The following is a 19,540-nucleotide window of genomic DNA, read 5'->3' as shown; positions in this document are numbered from 1 at the left end:
AATATTTTATTGTACAAATATACCACATCTTCATTCATTCACCTTTTGATAGACACTTAGGTTATTTCCGTATCTTGTCTAGTGTGAATAATATTGCAATAAACATGGCATCACAGATACCTTTTTTTTGATATCCTATTTTTATTTCCTTTGGATATACACCAAAAAGTTAGATTGCTATATCATGTGGTAATCCCATTTTAAGGTTTTTGAAGAACCTCTATAGTATTTTCCTTAGTGGCTGCATTAATTCACATTCCTGCCAGCAGAACACAAGGGGTTCCTTTTTTGGCACATTCTTATTAACCCTAGTTGTCTCTTGTCTTCTTAATCATAACATTCTAACAAGTCTGGTGTGATATCTCATTATGGTTTTGATTTGCATTTCCCTGGTGATTAATGATGTTGAACATCTTTTCCTGTACCTGTTGCCATTTGGATGTCTTCTTTGAGAAAATGTCTTGTTAGCTCCTCTATTCATTTTTACATCAATTCAAGGAGTTTTTTCCCCATTTCTTCTAGGAGCTTTATGGTTTCAGGTCTTATGTTTAAATCTTTAATGTAATCTGAGTTAGTTTTTGTAACTCGTGTAAACTCAGTTCCAATTTTATTCTTTTTCAAAAGAATATTCAGCTGCCCAACATCATTGAAAAGACTAGGCCAGGGGCGTCCACCCATAGCCCATGGGCCGCATGTGGCCCAATACAAAATTGTAAATTTATTTAAAACATTATGAGATATTTTTGTTTTTGTTAGTGTTTGTATATTTAATATGTAGCCCAAAACAACTCTTTTTCTTCCAGTGGGGCCCAGAGATGCCAAAATGTTGGACATCCATAACTAGCCTTTTCCCATGGAGTATTTATGGCTTCCTTGTTAAGTATTAGTTGAATGTATATGTAAGAGTCTATTTTTGAGCTCTTGATACTATTCCATTGATTCTGTTTTTATGCTAGTACCATACTATTTTGATCACTATAGCTTTGTAATATTGTTTGAAATCAAGAAGAATATGCCTCCAGCTTTGTTCTTTTTTATCATAATTGCTTTGGCTATTTAGATTATTTTTTGGTTCCATACATATTTTAGAATAATTCTTCTATTTCTATGAATAATACCATTAGAATTGTGATAGCATTTGTTTTAAGTCTATAGATAACTTTGTATAGTATTTTAGAAATATTAATTCTTCTGATCCATAAATATCAGATGTCTTTCCATTTGTTTGTGTCTTCAAGTTCTTGCATCAAAATTTTAGAGATTTCAGTGTACAGACCTCTAACCTCCTTGCTTAAATTTATTCCTAAGTATTTTATTGTTTTTATTCCAGTTTTATTGTTATAATTAACATATAACAGTGTTTTATTGTTCATGATGCTATTGTAAATGGTGTTGTTTCATTTCCTTTCAGATATTCTGTTATTAGTGTATAGAAACATAACCAATTTCTATGTGTTGATTTTACATCCTGCATCTGTAGTGAGTTCATTTGCTAGTTCTAACAGTTTCTTTGCTGGTTTTTAAGATTTCCTTTATATAAGATCATATCATGTGCAGAGACAGTTTTACTTGTCTCCAATTTGGATGCCCTTTGTTTATTTTCCTTGCCTAATTGCTCTAGATAGGACTTTGATTACTAGGTTAAGTAAGAATGGTGAGTCTTGACTGGTGTAGCTCAGTGAGTTGATTGCCAACTGTGAACCAAACAGTCAATGGTTAGATTCCCAGTCAGGGCACATGCCTGGGTTGCAGGCCAGGTCTCCAGTAGGGGACATGCAAGAGGCAACCACACATTGAAGTTTCTTCCCTTCTCTTTCTTCTCTTCCCCTCTCTCTAAAAGTAAATAAATAAAATCTTTTAAAAAATAAAATATCCCTAAAAAAAGAATGGTGAGAGTGCACATTTCTTTGTTCCTTTCTTTAGAAGAAGAACTTTCAACCTTTCACTAGCTACGAGCTCGTAGCTACGAGCTACGAGCTAGCTACGAGTGGGTGTGATACTAGCTACGAGCACGTTATAAATGCCCTTTTTTATGCTGCACTATGTTCCTCTATAGGGAATTTGTTGGGAGCTTTTACTATGAAAGGATGTTTAATTTTGTCAAAGATCTTTTTCTGCATCTACTGAGGTGACCATATGATTTTTATCTTTCATTCTATTAATGTAGTGTATCATGTTGATTGATTTGAGCATCCTTGCATCCCAGACACTTGGTCATGGTGTATGATCATTTTAATATGCTTGTGAATTTAATTTGATGGTATTTTTTCAGAATTTTTACATCTATATTTTACATCATCAGGAATATTGGCCAGTAGTTATCTTTTCTTGTAGTGTCCTTATCCAGTTTCATACCAGGGTAAATCTAGCCTCATAAAATGAGTTTGTGAATATTTCCTCATTTTCAGTTTTTTTGGAAAAGCCTGAGAGGCATTAACTCTTTTTTAAATGTTTGGTCAAATCCACCTGTGAATCCATCTGGACCTGGGTTTGTACTTGTTAGGAGATTTTTTATTACTAATTCAACCTCTTATTATTCATCTGTTTGGATTTTCTATTTTTTCATGATTCAGTATTGTTAAGTTGTATGTTTTTAGGAATTCCTCCATTCTTTTAGGTTGTCCAGTTTGTTGGCATATAATTGTCTGTAGTAGTCTCTTTTGATTTTTTATGGTATCAGCTGTAATATGTCTTCTCTTTAATTTCTAGTTTTATTTATGAGTCCTCTCTTTTTTCTTAGCTAGTGTAGCTGAAAGTTTGTCAATTTTATTTTTCTTTCCAAATAACTAGTTCTTAATTTTGTTGATATTTTCTATTGTTTTTCTGGTCTTTATTTCAGATTTTTGTTGCTTTCTTTCTTCTGATAATTTTGTGCTTAGTTTGTTCCTATTTTTTCTAGTCCTTTGAGGTATCAAGTTAGGCTCTTTATTTGAGATCTTTTTTTTTCTTATTTTAGTCATGTTCCATGTAACAATGTTTTGGTCAAAGATGAACTGCACATCATATGTTCATATGTATGATAGTGGTATCTCATGTAGCCTAGATGTGTAGTAGGTTATCCCATCTAGGTTTGTGTAAATGCACCATAGCTTGTTGATACAATGACAGAATTGCCTAATGCTACATTTCTCAGGACATATTCTAGTTATTAAATGGCACATGCCTTTATCACTATAAACTTTCTTTAAGAACTGCTTTTGCAACATCCCATATGTTTGGTACGTTGTGTTTCTGATTTCATTTGTTTCAAGAGATTTTAAATTTTCATTTTGACTGCTTTTTTACTCCAGGGTTGTTCAAGAGTATATTGTTTAGTTCGCATATGTTCATACATTTTCCAGCTTTTCTCTTATTGATTTTTAGTTTCATACCATTGTGGTTAGTAAGGATTTTTGGTGTGATTTTAACCTTAAACTTGGTAAGACTTATTTTGTGGCCTATCAACGTGATCTATCCTGTGGAATGTTCCCTATGGACTTGAGAAGGATGTATGTTCTGTTGCTATTGATTGGAAGGTTCTGTATCTGTCTCTTCGGTCCATTTGATGTATGGTTCAAGTCCAAAAATAACAGTCTTGTCATTTTTCTATCTGGATGATCTATCTCATGCCAAAGTTCCAAACTATTGTGTTTTTGTCATTTTTCCCCTTTAGCTCTCCTGGTATTTACTTAACATATGTAGGTGTTCCAACGTTGTGTGTGTGTGTGTGTGTGTGTGTGTGTGTGTGTATATTTACAATAGTTATATCTGCTTGGTTGATTGATGCCTTTTTCACTATATAATGACCTTCTTTTCTCATTTTTAGCTTCAAGTCTATTTAGTCTAATATAATTGTAGCTACACGTCCCCACTCTCCTTTGGTTTCCACTTGGATGGAATATCATTTTCATCCTTTTACTTTGAGCATATATATGCATGTCCTCAAAGATTAACTGAGTCTCATAGGCAATACAGAGTTGAGTGGGTTTTTTTTTGTTTTGTCTTGTTTTCATCTAGCAACTCTGTGACTTTTGATTGGAGAATTCATCCTATTTACTCTTAGACTGATCACTGATATGTGAGGTCTTACTGATGCCATATATTCTTAATTGCTTTCTGACTGTTTTGTAATTTCGTTGTTACTTTTCTTTCCTCTTGTCAAATACCATGGTGGGTTGGTGATTTTCCATGGTCTGATTCCCTTTTTATTTTTTCACAAATCTTCTGTAATTACTTCTGGTGTCAGTTGAACATTCCCATTGCCTTTCATTTAAACAAATGTTTTAAAACCAATATTTAGTGTGCTGTCTACAAGGACTAGCTTTTGAAAGTGGGCACAGAATTGCTGTAGTGCAGGTGCCACATGTTGATTCTTTACAGATGATCACGGGGGTCGTTGTGGTCAAGGTGTACTTAGTGTCCAAGTGCTGCTCGATAGTTTTACATTAATATTCTTAAGTTGGGGAATTATAAAAATAAGACTGAGGAAAGAGAGATGACTTATAAAGGCTTTTCATCTTGACATGAAAGTATGGATTAATTGTTGAAATTCAGAAATACATCTGACAGCCAGGCTGGTGGGCGGAGTCTGTAGTAATGGTATCTGGGGTGCCATTGTCTTTGAGCTGGAACTTGATGGGTTCTGCTGTAAACCAAATAAATAAAGCACATTTTGAGGTGAGTTATAGAAACATTAAATGTCAAGTAGCCAAGTCTCTATAACTTCTATTTAAAACAGTTGATGTAAATGGCAAATATACTGTACACAAGTACGACAGTTACTTATGCACATTATGTACACATATTATACAAAAAGCATGTGTGTACTATATTTCTAGGTGTCTGTGTTTTGAATTATTGTTAATACAACAATAGTCATGTTCATGGTATTTCAAAGTTGTATTCACATGGGGAAAATCCCTTAAAACATTTTAAAAATGAGAACATTAGCTTACCCTCAGCTTTAGAAATTTTTTTCAAACAGAAAGTTTAACATTTATATGTAGGTTTTTTAATTGAGAATGGTGCATTATATTTCATTTTTTCTACATTTTGCTTTTCTTTATGCTTTAGCAGTTGGAAGGCAGGAACTGGATGATTTAATAAAGATTTTATAGCTGTAATTGCTATATTTTTTATCCTGCAACTCAGTTGCTTATATGTGTTGACTGAAGTCAGTTTTCCAGTTTGCTAAACAGGTGGTATACTAAGAAATTTGGAATTGTGTACTATACCTTGTTAGGCAGTAAATATGAAATTTTAATTATTTTGAAATGTAATTCAACTATTTAAACAAGTCCTATTTTCCTTCATTAAAATGGTCTTGAAAATTAACCACATGTACAATCCAAAGGCTTTAAAATTATCCACATAAAGAACTGACTGATGCTCGTGGGAAGGGGATGATTAGTCCTCTTACCCTGAAGGTCTGATATCAGTCCCCATCACTCTAGAAAGTAAGGAAATGGCAAGACTCGGCTACCGCTGAGTCTGTCAGAGGCTTTTATTTTGATCTTACACGTTCCATGTGCCACAGAAAGGGCCGTGCGAGTCACGTTACGCTACACTGGCAGTTCTCTGTGGACTCATGAGGACCCTGCAGACCATGAGGCTTAGGCTGAGCTCCTCATGGCTCAGGGAGATCACAGGGTACAGTTGTTCAGGGACCAGTTACACAGTGTTTCAGCTGCACACAATTACTATTCACTGCTTTATTCCAGGAGCAAATGAATGATATACAATAACACCCTGATTTATTTTTTCATTTGTTGTAGTGCAGCTAAGAACTCTAACAATGAGTGATTGCATACAATAGGAGAACCAAGGACATTTAGACAAGTAACAATTGCACCCATTCTTAAACTGAATAATATCTTCTGTGGACAGATATAGTTACAAGTGATGCTTTCCTCAACAAATACTAAGTTGGTTTTGGAAGATAGAGTAGTAACTGAGGATTTTTATGTGAAGACATATACTGTAAATTTAATTCTCTAAAAGCAGAGCACTTGGCTTATCTATGTCCTTCATAACTTAAAATGATGTTTCTATGAAGGAAGATAGAAGCTTTTGTTGAATTAATTCTATCCAAAGAGGAAAATACATTGGTGCTTTAGATTTTGTGGGACAGTTAGGGGTCCCTGATGCTATTGACTTAGAAGTCACACTGGAGAGAAAGGAAAACTTCTGGGCATCTCCAGATATGAGTTCTGGCTCTTCTAAGTAACAAAAGAGCAAAGTTTAGAAAATATAAATTCATTTTTGTGTTCAAAGATTCTGAAAAGGGAGGTTATCTGAGAGTGATAAAGAGAGTTTCGAAAAACAAATCCTAACTAATTAAAAATGATGCCATTGAAGATCAAAAAGTAAACAATTTGGTGGGAATACAAGTATATCCCTAATAAACTAACCTTTTGAAAGGAGATGTGCGTAAAAAGATCAAAGGAAAGGTGTATAAGTAAGAATTCCTAAAAAAGAACAAACACTTAAAAATAATGGCGGTCTGACGCCTAGACTGGGGTGACGTTTTGAAAAATGCTACAGGACTTAAGCATGCAAAGCTCAGAGTAAAAATAACAAGAAGGTTGTGATATGCTCATTTCTGGGATACATAAGGATGAGTTTACAAACAACGACCTCTTTATTTCTGTTTTATTGAACTGGAGGAAGGAAAGTATCATTTACAGAGGGATTAGACAGTGAGAAAGTACTTGGTTGTTTATTTTTTATTGAATTTATTGGGGTTATGTTGGTTAATAAAATTATATATGTTTCAAGTGTACACTTCTATAATACATCATCTGCATATTGTATTGTGTGTTCAGGTCAAGTCTCCTTCCGTCACCACTTAGCCCCCCACACTTCCTCTGTCTCCTCCCCCGCCTCTTACATCTGGTAATCACCATACAGTTGTCTATGCCTGTGAGATTTTTTCTTATCCCTTCACCTATTTCACTCAGTCCCCCAATACCCCTTCCCCCGATGGCTTTCAGTCTGTTCTCTGTATCTATAAGTCTGTTTCTATTTTGTATGATTGTTTATTATGTTCATTAGAGTCCTCAGGTAAGTGAAATCATATGTTACTTGTCTTTCTCTGACTGGCTAATTTCGCTTAGCATAATAATCTCCAGATCCATCCATGCTGTTGCAAAAGGTAAGAATTTCTTCTTTTTTACAGCCAAGTAGTACTCCATTGTGTAAATGTACCATAGCTTTTTTCACTACACATACTGATGGGCACTTGGGCTGCTTCCAAGTCTTGGCTGTTATAAATAGCCAAGAATTATATGCAGTGAACATTGTGCTTGGTTGTTTAAATCAGTCAAATCTCAAGTAAAAGAATTTTTAGGTTTTAAAAGGGTTTGAGGACATGGTTTTAGATTCCTTGTCAGTATTTTTTTTGTTTAGAAATCTCATTGTCCATGAATATATGAGGCTATTAGAGATAGGCAATCCTGACCCTAATTTCCAAAATTGAGAAAAAATAAGCTTAAGTGACTGTATGTTATACTTTTAATACCCAGCAGAGGGTTCCTAAACAAGGAACATAAGATGAATTCTTTGAAAAGAATGTAGTAATCACTAGAACATCACACTATGTTCAATAAAAACAAGCCATCTAATTTAAACAATTTTCTTTCATTTTTAGGATTACTAGTCTCAGAAAGCATGCTTATCAAATCTGTACATTATATGGCCTTTTAGGCATTGCAGGTACATTTGATGACATTAACAAAATTGAAGAATATTTCTGTTGGCTTGCATAATGGAAGGAAACCAAGAAGATGATACATTTTTTAAATCAACCTCCAAAGCACAGGATGAGAGAATTATATATTTACCAACATTAAGTGCAGATAGCCAGATGTACCAGCTGCTCACAGTTTGTATGGGGCCCACTGTGACTCTGGCCTCTAAAGACAGCAAACACGGTCTCAGTCAGCTCTGTGGGCATGTGGTGTTCAAAGGACCAGAACTGCCTACCGAGCAGTCCTTTTCTGGGGGATACGGCTCACTTTTGGGCTGTGTGTTTCAAGAAAGACCCTAATAAGCTGGAATTTCTTCACCCGAGAGACTGAAAACCATGTTTGAGGAGCTATTGAAACAACTGGAGATACTAGACTTGAAACAATTAAGTATGATGATTGTATTAAACACAAGAAAAATAATTTGATTTACTCATTGCTCATCCAAAAAGTAGAGCTAACCCAAAGAATATGAGCCAGAACTCATTTGTCCCCTTCAACATGCTTTAGATAGTTCCTCTCTATTTTCAGATTTTCTGTTTTAGCTTTAGTGGAAGTGGTGTTTTGTTCTGCTTGGTGGGAGTCTATGTAGTCCTTGAATGGGCAATGACTGGAACACACCTGACCTGCAATGTGTAATTCTAGCAGTAATCATTTTATAAATAACTCCATAAGGACAAGGAAGGGGTCCTAGTATTCCCCGAGCCTCATATTATTTCTCGTTTTATCTCTCAAAAGGCAACATTATTGTATTTCTTCTGCCCTACTTAATTGTGCATCTGAAGCTGTGCGGGCGAGGCTGGTCCAGGTGCCTTTAATATAGAAGGGCAGCAATGGGATTGTAAGAAAGACTTTAATTCACTACTGTTGGAGCAGGCTGCTCTGCTTTAGATGGGCAGTTAAGACTGGGGATGTTGGAACAGAGGATGGATCCAGGAAAGTTAATGCCTAGGTTTGGGCAAAAACCTAAGTGGACAAGTAAAGATTAGAACTGAGCACAGGTGTCAGAGAAGACAGACTACAGCTTGTCAACTGCTTAGGGAAAGCTTAGGAAAAGATGAAACTTTAGGAAAAGTGTGATTGGAAAAACAGAGGCTGAAACTTGGTATAGGCACAAACACTAAAGCGAAGTATGTAATTGGCATAGACCCTGGGTCCCAACAAGATCAAACACACAAGAAAACTGGCTGGGTTTACCTAGGGAGAGAAAGCAGGCTCAGTGACCAGGTCACCCAAGTTCCTGCCATTCTTCTGAGCACGAGTGGAAGAGAATGTGGCTCTCAGAAGATGGCTGTTCAACCCACTCCAGTCCCAAAGAGTGAAGCTGGATCTACCGGGACTCTTTCCATGCCTACCTTCCACTTCTCCAGGATCTGAAGAGATGCCGACTCTCAATGTTCTCAATGTTCTAAGTCCCGTGAAGTCTGGAGTTGTGTTCTGGCATGGGAACAACTTTTCTATACGTAGTAATATTTACATGTAATTTGGCGTGGCCAAAACATACTGCCTTACGCAGCTCCTGTGCAGATACAGTGGGTATGTAAAATGGTACAGCTACTGTGGAAAACGCTATGGCACTTCCTCAAAAAACTTCAACTCCACATTGCTACACAGCAATTCCACTTCTGGATATATAGCAAAAGAATGGAAAGCATGCTACCAAAGAGATATTTAAACCCCTGTGTTCATAGCAACATTATGCACAATGGTCAAAAGATGGGAACAACCCAAATGTTCATTGATTGATGAATGGATAAACAAGTGTGACATATAAATACAATGGAATGTTATTAAATATTTTTAAAGAAGAATGAAATTCTGATAATTGCTACAACATGGATGAATGTTGAAATGCTAAATGAAGTGCATTATATACAAAAGGAAAAATATCATATGATTAAACTTATGTAAGGTACCTAGAGTAGTGGAATTTATGGAGGCAGAAAAGAAAGTACAATGTTGATTTCCAAGAGCTGAGTGGAGGGGGGAGAATGGAAAGTTACTGTTCAAGCAGTGCAGAGTGTTCGTTCGGGAAAATGAAAAGTTCTGGAGATGGACAATGGTAATAGTTACAAACAATGTGAATGTACTTTATGACACTTATAAATGGTAGATTTTATGTCTGTATGCATTTTGTTTCTTTTACTTAAAGACTTTATATTTAGGGAGCAGTTTTAGATTGATGACAAAACTGAGAGGAGAATATAGAAATTTCCCACATATCCTCTGCCCCCACACATGCATAGCCTCAGCCATCATCGACATTACTCATCACAATGGTGCATTTTTTTTTTTTACCAAGAATGAACCTACACTGACACATCATTAGCACCCAGAGTCTATCCTTTACCTGGCAGTTCACTCTTGGGTTGTGTACCCTGTGAACTTGGACAAACATATAGTGACATGTATCCATTATTATAATATGCAGAGTATTTGTGCTCTAAAAATCTTACCTGCCCTGATGATTCATCTCTCTAACCCCACCCAGGAAACCACTGATCTTTTCATTGTCTCCATAGTTTTGCCTTTCCCAGAGTGTCATATATTTGGAATCATACAGCACATATCAAGCCTTTTCAGATTGGCTTTTTTTCTCACTTTTTGCAATATGCATTTAAGGTTTCTCTGTGTCTTTCTATGGCTTGATAGCTCATTTCTTCCTAGTGCTGCATATATCATGTATATTTTAATCATAATAAAAATATCAAAATATGTTGCTTTAGAGAATAGTGAGCTTTTCATCACTGACAGTGATCAAGCAGAGGCAAGATATATAGATCTATAGATAGAGACAGATTTAGTGGCAAGTAGAGTTTTTTGAGAAATACCTTTTATCTAGAGATATTAGAAGGGGAACCTTGGCTCAGTCACTTACTAGCTGTATGTCTTTGAGCCAAGTTCGAACTTCTTCCTCCCATGGTATCTGATTTATAAAATACAAATTAGTTCCTAAATTGAAGAGATGTGAGAGCAACCAAATGATATGATAAATATGAGATTTCCCAGAATAGTTTTTGTAGTTTACCAAATACCTGTTAAATAGTCATTTCTATTGGGCTTAACAGAGTGGAAATTACCTTTCAACTCTTCAGAAGAGAAGGTAGCATCATCAAAAAGTAATGATGTACTTACCGTGAGATATTACGAGGATATTGTGGACAACCATGGAAGGAGCAGGGTTGCAGAAGTCACGTTTCAGGATGGAGACAGAGATGATCTTCGTTGGCTGGGGCAGTACATGCAATGGATGAATAAATAAGGATGAAGTTGGTGGGTTTGTCAAAGACTGGAGACACTTAACCAGATAGGGAGGTGGACTGAAACCACAGAATAACCCAAGAATCGGAGAAAGGACATATTAGGGAGAGAGAATTATGCTACTGGGATAAGTCGGACTTCATACCAGAGTAGGGATGTTTAGGGAAGGTGGGTAAGGGTGGAACCTGTAGGTGCTGAGACGCCTTTATTTCACACCTTCATGCTGCCAGGCTCAAGCTCCTGTTTTCCACCTCGTCTGCACCCACTCTTCTCTCATTACTCTAATCAAGATCTTCTCTGAAGCCTTTCCAACAGCTGGATACAACTACCACCTTCCATCAGTAACCTACCCACATTTCTCTTATAACACTTAGACCGATTATGCACTTATGCTGATTCCGATCTATTCATTGAGCTCAAAGGGCTTTGTAGGAAGAGGCAACATCGTCTCTGCCTCCACTGGGCTTAGAAAATAAATGAATGAACTAACAAAGATGAGCAGAAAAGGAGGATGAGGAATGGGTGAGCCAGTCAGATGCTCTGAAGGAGCCTTTGAGGGAAAAGGATGAAGCTGCATGTCATCCTCCTCAATGGCCTAACCCTTCACACCTCCCCCCCGCCGCCAAATGTTAAAGATAACTGGCATTTGATCTAGATCTTGAAGAAGCAGATAAAAAACAGTTGCTTTTTCTCTCACACTGCCTAAATCTTAGCTAAACTCCCAGCTGCCATGCCACATTCCTAGGGAACGTGCCTTTCTCCCTTCTCTACTGTAGGTAGATGCCTCAGGTCCACAAAGACTCCGTTCATCTTAGCTGCATTCCCAGCACTTTCCTTCCAAGGCAGTGGCTCATGTAGGATAGGTTCCACATTAGTAATTGTGAATGGAATGAATTAACGATAAAAATCTCAAGGATTTAGACCCTTACCAACAGCCGGTGCATAATAATAACTCTATTCTAGCTTCAAGGACAGAGACTTCCCATCTCAGAACAGTGAGGCAGATTGATGATTTGGGGTTCTCTATCATGAGGAAGAACAAGAGTCCATTTGTTTTCTTATGACTTGATCAGCCTTGAAATCAGATCAACAGCCTAACCCCCGGATGCAGTATCGTCTGTACCCTTAGGACAAGCACCACAAAGCCACCTCAGTGTGCAGTCCAGTCTAAGTGGGCCTGTGGCATCCAGTCTAGATCTTGGACAAGGGTTAATGGTGCATTGGCACAGATCCTCAGGCAAACGTCTGCTTTAAAAAGGTTGGGGAGAGTCAACCCTATGACAGGGTTAGTTTAAGTATAGTTTAATAGTTTCTATGTGCATTCTTAGTAAGAAGTAATAGCCCAGGGATTTTAATGCAATTAGAATTTAAATTCTTCTTTCTGCAGAGAAATGAGTTTTCATTAGCACTACTGATCTGAAATGGTTTCTGAAATCCCCAGGCTGCCAGAGCATATATTTGATGCACAGCCAGGATTCTGCACAGCTTGCAGACTTGTATTTAGTCATTTAATATCCATGTATTCATTCATTCAGCTGTTATTCAAAAATTTTTGTTAATGTCTGGATGGTATATTTTCCGTTTTCTGAGGAAGTTGAAGCTACAGGGTATAACACTACATTACAGACTCTGCTTGCTATTTTATCAGGCCCTTTCTGAAGGCAGTAATCACATTTTAGTAATTTTTGTATCATAACTTTGTGACAGTTTCTGGAACATAATAGCAATTCAATAAATACTTATTAATGAATGAATAAATTTCCTATTCTTGTAGAGAAATGTTTGCCAAGTGTGAGTGAATACTTTTTCTTATCAAATGTGGAGAGTAATATTTCTTGTGTCTAACATCACTGGAATTGAAATAGCCACAAAGATAAAAGTTAGATATGCAAATAGACTAACTGGTTTAATATTTTGTAGGAATGTTAATATACATTTTTAGGTGCTGTAGAATCTTCAAACCTAAAGCTACAATTGAATGACTTCTTAAAGGAAGTGAGTGAGCATGAGGAATTTGAGAGGAGATTGGTTATAGCTCAATCCAATACATTTAAGAGCTAAGTTTTAACTGAATAAAGCCAGTTGTTCAGGTCCTTGATTTTTTTTTTAATGAGGAAACAAAACTCATAGCATTTGATGTGGAATTTTTTGGAAAGTCAACTTTAGGAATTTTTCAATAGTAAAAGAATAAGCACTGTTTTTGCCAAGGTTCTTCATAATCCTAATATAAATTATGTGTACTGACCAAGCCAGAAGGAGGACTAATGATCATATAGCCCCCAGCTTTTTTTTCTAGGCAAGCAAAGGAGGGAATGCAGAAAGTTTCACAAATTCGGAAGGGTCCGAGATTTCACTCTACTTGCAAATGAGCAAATTGGTTTGTCACAGTGTCATGGGTGCTGGTAGAAGACCCAAGACTCCTGGGTAAGAGGTTAAAGACAGTTTATTACACACAAGAATGACAGTAGCCAGCGTATTAGCATCTGTGCACCCAAAACCCTGGCCTCAGTTCCCACCTGGGAGTGCAGAGACTGCCGTGGGACACATCCACGTGCAGCGTGTTGCATTAGGGGAGACTGCTGGAGGGGCCAGAGCTTCGGGACTCTGAATCTTTTCCAGTGGGCAAAAAGCATGTCTGACCTTCCCTCTGCAAGAAGATTTGTCTTCATTATATCGGGGAGTAAATATACCTATCCTTTTCTCCGGAGGAAGACACTGTCTCCATCTTCAAAGGCTATTTGCTATCAAACATCTTTGAAGACACCGTCGAGAATAAGTGGCAGTCAGGGCCTCAGTGCTAAGATGTGCAGAAATGTGAGAGACCCATGAAGAATTGGCTCCCAAAGGGGGCGAGTCTCTTGTAGAGGCTGCCCGTGAGCCCGCGGCTTTTTTCACACTGCCACACTATTTCCCTGCAAATGCCCCAAAGCCACAGCAGCATGTTTATGACATATTGCTTTTCATTTCCTGGAAACCTTGTTCCTCCCGATTGCAGAAGCAAAGTTTGACTCTTTCATGACAAGATTTAGAATCAGTACTGTATATGTCATTCCTAATTTCACATTAATTCACTGCCTCCCTTGCTTCCAAGGTCGTCCTTGGCTTCCCAATTTCAGCTTTGAGAGGATTTGATCAGTCATCTCCTGAGTCAATGGAAACAGAGGTGGCCATGAAAAATGGGGTGGGATCCAAATGTCAAATAAGCCTGAATGGAAGGAAACTCAGCGTGAAGGATGATTCTCTCACTTTCTCAGTAAGAACTTACTATGTTGGCCAGTCTAAGGATGTAACTTAGAGACATAGATGAAAGTGTGTGGCTTATTCATAACACTAATTTATAATTTTAATTACTGATGCATGCTTCAAATCACATATGCATTTATATGATATATTAGTAAAACTGCTTCTTCTCACATTTCATGAGACAGTTTAATTCAAATGCTTTGCATAAATCTTCAACATGTAGAGCCATTTTGGGATTATTGCATGAAGTTTTTTAGGGCCATTATTTCTACATACAAATAAGTTCTTTAAAATTTAGTAGTTTTTGTTTTTGTGTATGAGCTTGCTACTATAAATTTCATCTTAAATCATAAATATATAATGAAAGTTCCTTTTAAAACTTTGAGAATGGTAGTGTCCAACAGTGCCAGGTACGCAGACCTAGGAATTAATCTTAAATCCCGGCTGTTTCTCAGCCCTTCTTCATATCAGTTCATCCAGTGGAGCTCCAGAAGCCTCTCAACTGGGATTGGCTGCGAATGTTTCAAGCTAATGCAACTTCTTCTTTGAGATTTTCAAAGAACTTGCATATAGCAAAATTACCTTTTTACTGAGAGATGATTTGAGGGGTGGAGTAGAACCCTCCCATTATTATACGGGTGGTATTAGCTTACTTTAGCGAGTGATTTAAAATGCTGATCCCATTCTTCTCATCATGAAAATAAGAAAAATTATGTATATTGTTTATGCCTTAGAGTTGCTATGAGTTTTGGATAAAATAATGAGTGTGAAAGAACTTTATAAATTGTATTTACATGTGTTTGCCTATTTCCTTATAATGTCTCTTTCCCATTACTCCCTGTCTTGCTATCCTCTATCGTGGTGGCACATATATCCCCCCAGTCACCTAAATTTCAAATTTTGGAGGTAGATTTGATCTACTTACTTTCCACATTAATTGCCAAGTCCTGCCAAATTTTTCTCTTAGATGTTTCTTAGTCTTTCTACCTCTCTTTTCCTGACAACAACTGCCTCATTCTGACCTTAAACATCTTGTCTCAACAGATTCCAGGGTCACTGAGCCTCTTTCCCATGGCCACCAGAGTGATCTGTCTTACATGCAAGTCAAACCACGTCACTCCTAAGATTCAAATCTCTAAATGTGTTCCATTTGCCTAAATGTACTTAAAGTATTTAATACATTTTGTGACACCAAGTTCTATAAAGAAGTGTTCTCTTAAAAAAAAAAAAGGATATGATAGTAAAAAGGAAACTAGAAATTCTGTAGAGTATATCTAGAATTCTTGGTGCTGAAAAATACTCATTTGCATATTAAAGACTGTTAGAAGTCCTAGAATACAGACATCTCTTTGTTTTTCCAAATAACGTTATATTCCCAGATTACCTGATAATAAAATTCTTTGGATCGGCAAAACATCTGTTCACTGCTCCAAGAAAGGCACATAAGACAATACAGGCCTGTAAAGTGAGGCTCAAACCCCTAACCCTGGTTCAGGGCCTGGCTGTTCCCTCCATTCTCAGCTGTCACCTGTCCTGGTCCCCTTGCCCACAAACTTTAGTAACTGTCAGCAGAGTTTATAAGAAAAAGAGAGGGGTTTGATTTCCTCAGAAATTGAAGTATGATCTACACTCTTAAAATGCTAGTAAGGGTATTATTTGTTAGTCATGTACACATATAACTATTCGTAGATAAGCACGTATCACCAAGTCTTTCTCTTTGATACACACAGACATCATCAGACTCTTTGTTCTTTATAGGTAGCACCTATATTGTAAAGGACTGGTTAAATACTGGGTTTCTAATTTTCATTGTTCTAAGAGTAAACATATTGAAATACATTATGGATTTACACTATGGGATAACGAATGAAAAAGCAGCCGAAGTGCCCCCAGCTTTTCAAGGTCGGCGTTCAATCTGCGGCACGTGTGTGGGGGAAGGGCCGGAATGTGCAGGCGCCGGTTTCCCAAGGAAAGTGCATACATTCATAAGACTGAGAGTTGAACTAATTAATATTCTTTTCCTTTTAAAAAAATACTCAAAGGACTTGAAGTTAGTAGTTTGATAATTAAGCTGTCCTTTATTTTCAGACAGAAATTAGACATGATTAGGAATGCTGCCGTCCTGGGTGGGTCAATTGCGCATCATTATCACAGACATTTAATGCATTTTAATGGTGGTTGATAAGGTGCAAAATGCTATGTAAGCCAAAAGAAGAAGTTCTATTCAATTACATGCTACACATAGATAGAAATGAGCCCACATTTGCATTTTTGTGCATTAACTCATAAAATTAAACATTTTCTTGTGGCTGTGAGTAGCAGAACATATAATTGGTGAGAGGGGGGCTGTGCTGAGGCCAGCACCTCTTCCACAGTGTACCTGGGGGTCCTCAGATGCAAACTGTGCTTACACCGAACACTGAGGAAAAAAGTGTCAGCTGCATTTGTGTTGCTGAAAAATCATGCTTTAAGGTAGAAGGTCAATCGCTGGTGTGAAAGTTCATTTCACTCATTTTCTCACATTTACTAGTAAACATAAAATGATTTACATATTATTATAATGCTTGCACCACCAAGATATGGAAGTGGCCTAAGTGTCCATCAGTAGATGAGTGGATAAAACAACTATGGGAAATTTATGCAATGGAATACTACTTGCTGTGAAAAAGAAGAAAAATTTTACCCTTTGCAACAGTATGGATGGACCTGGAAAATATTGTGTTAAGTGAACTAAGCCAGTCAGAGAAAGATAAATACCATATGATTTATTCACATGTGGAATTTAATGAACACACTGAACTAACAAGGAAAATGAGGACAGACTTATAGACAGAGAACAGGAAGACAGCTAAGGGTAGGGGGAGTTCAGGGGATTGAGGAATTAAGCAAAAAGGAAAAAGGACTCATGGACATGGACAACAGTGTGTTGATTGTGGTGGGGAGGGGGGAATAAGGGGACTAAATGCTAATGGAAAAAATATAATAAAAAATGAACATGAATAAAACTATCAACGGCGTGTTTCCAAGGGCTGTGGCTGTTGTAGCTGTGGGATCTCCAACTGTGTAAGAGCAACCTGGAGACACTTTGACAGCTCAGGTCAGCATAGTACCTGCAGCTGCCACTCACCTTTCCTATAATATCTCAGGGGAAAAAAAACTATCAAAAAAAAAGTGCACAGGCAGTTCCCATGGGAGATTAAATTTTGCTAGTTCCCATGTACTTTAGATAACTTTTACATTTTAAAATTACTTTTTTTTTAAAAGAACTAGGTGTTGGGATGGGAGGAGATCAATCAATATCATCCCTTCTATAGTTTCTAGTTACCTGGTTTAGAAACAATTGAGACATAGGCGTAGATAGATAGAGATCAAAATATTACTTTTTAAAAAAGATTTTATTTGTTTATTTTTAGAGGGGAAGGGAAGGAAATAGGGAGAGAAATATCAATGTATGGTTGCCTCTCATGTGTCTCCTGCAACCCAGGGATGTGCCCTGACTGGGAATTGAACTGCGATACTCTGGTTCACAGACCCGCACTCAATCCACTGAGCTACGCCAGCCAGGGCTACTTTTTTTTTAACTGATAGAAAGAAGGCTATTAGAGCAGACAGCTCAGCTTATATCTGCTGGCAAGTTAAGTGGGCATCCTAACACTTCTAGATCCCCAGGCTAGACCGTGGACCTGCCTCGGAGGGAAGACTTGGATCTGCAGAGCAGAGACACGCCCCAGACTTGCTGCCTCTTTCTGGTTCAGGGGAGGAGGACAAGTAGAGGCAAGATTCTCCATGCTTCACCCAGTCAAGAGGACCCAGTGGCTGCAGTGCCCCAACTGCTCACTCCACAGCCCCACACTGTGGAGGGTACTGAGGGTGAGGCTTGGGCCCACAGGGTCTCCATTGAGCATCTGTGGGTCTGCACATGGCATTGCCACACACGCATCCTTGTTACTGGTGGCAGTTCCCCAGCAGCTTGTGCTTAACCCCCTGATCATTTAATGTCAAAGAAAATTACTGTCAGAAGGAATCTAGGAAGGATTTTTAAGATAAAATCAGCATTCTACAATTCAGAGCAGGGAATAGCTCTTTCTTGATAGCTATTGTGGGCATGGGAAGACAGAAATAGTTTATAAACCTCATGATAGTTCTAAACATCAAGGGTCTTTATGTTCTTTCAACAGATTTCAATGCAGGTGCTAACATGTTTAGGATGGGCCAGGCACTGCTCCAAGAGCTCAACATGCATTGACTTGCTTAATGTGAATTAACTCATATTGAGCCTCAAAGCAACACAACAAGTTTGTACTAACATTATTTTTTATATCATCATATTATGAACAAAAGAATGAAATTCTTATAAAGTTAAATAGCCTGCTGAAAGCCATCCAGTTGGAAAATGGCTGAAGAGGGTGAGAGCCAGTCTTTACAACTGCACAGAACCCCTGCAAGAAGCTACCTCTCACCAATGAACTGTAACCGTTTGTCATCCCTAATAAATTGTGTCCAACCCTAGCAAGTGAGCCTGTGACTGGTGCTTATTTATTTAGTATGTTGTAAAAGAAGTATAACTAATGCCATTTATTAGAAAGAAGTTTTAGTGTTTGGTTCGATTTCTACAGCATTTTCCGTAAATGGACTTTTTTATATGATTTGATCTTAGGTTTATGGATCATTTACTCGGCTTTGCCTTTAATGGTTATATTTGGAGTACTTCATGATGTATTTAGTTGTTTACTTGTTTAAGTGTTGCTTTTTTCTTTCCTTCATGGCACAGTAAACATCATCAGAGAAGTCTTAGCGGTGGTAGGAACTCAATAAATATTTGCACAATGATAAATGAATGAATGAAGTTAAAAGTTACTCATTTAGCCTACAGTGGCCCATTTTCCTCCTCAGTACAGTTCTAAACAGAGAATAACTGTTAATAACTCAAAATTTTTAGGGAGATAAGACAAATGAATCATCAAAAACCCTTATAGGACTGTGATCTTATTAAGTGTTGTACTTAATGACTCATATTCTTAATACAAGTGTGTGCTTAATGATTCATATTCTTAAAATAAGTACATACTTATTTACTTTTAATTGGTGTAAAGTGAGCAGTGAGGAGTTGAGTGTTTAAAAATAAAATATTCTTTTTCCATTCCATGCTATAACAAACAGGCAGTCGTGTACTTGCTTTCGACCTCTACACTTGGCACATGTGGCTTCCTGTACTTGGGAGTTTCCACTTCCTACTCTTTACCCTTGTTCACTCCTAGTCTTCTTTCAGGTCTTAGTTTCCATGTCTCTTCCTCTAGGAGGCATTCCTAGAG

General features: G+C 37.4%; 1 protein-coding gene and 1 non-coding gene across 3 annotated transcripts in view; both read left to right on the top strand.

Moving 5' to 3' along the window:
- The window catches only part of NKAIN3 (sodium/potassium transporting ATPase interacting 3), a 536,135-nt gene that overhangs the window by 82,824 nt on the left and 433,771 nt on the right, over positions 1-19,540 (top strand). The gene's annotated exons all lie outside the window — the stretch shown is intronic.
- On the top strand, positions 17,241-17,368 carry LOC119040501 (small nucleolar RNA SNORA44). Its single transcript, XR_005080875.2, has one exon. It is a non-coding gene; the product is annotated as a small nucleolar RNA SNORA44 (small nucleolar RNA).

This window comes from Artibeus jamaicensis, unplaced genomic scaffold, assembly GCF_021234435.1.
Source record: "Artibeus jamaicensis isolate MK-2021 breed Jamaican fruit bat unplaced genomic scaffold, CSHL_Jam_final scaffold_916, whole genome shotgun sequence".
NCBI lineage: Eukaryota > Metazoa > Chordata > Mammalia > Chiroptera > Phyllostomidae > Artibeus > Artibeus jamaicensis.
This window is presented reverse-complemented; position numbering and strand designations above follow the sequence as displayed.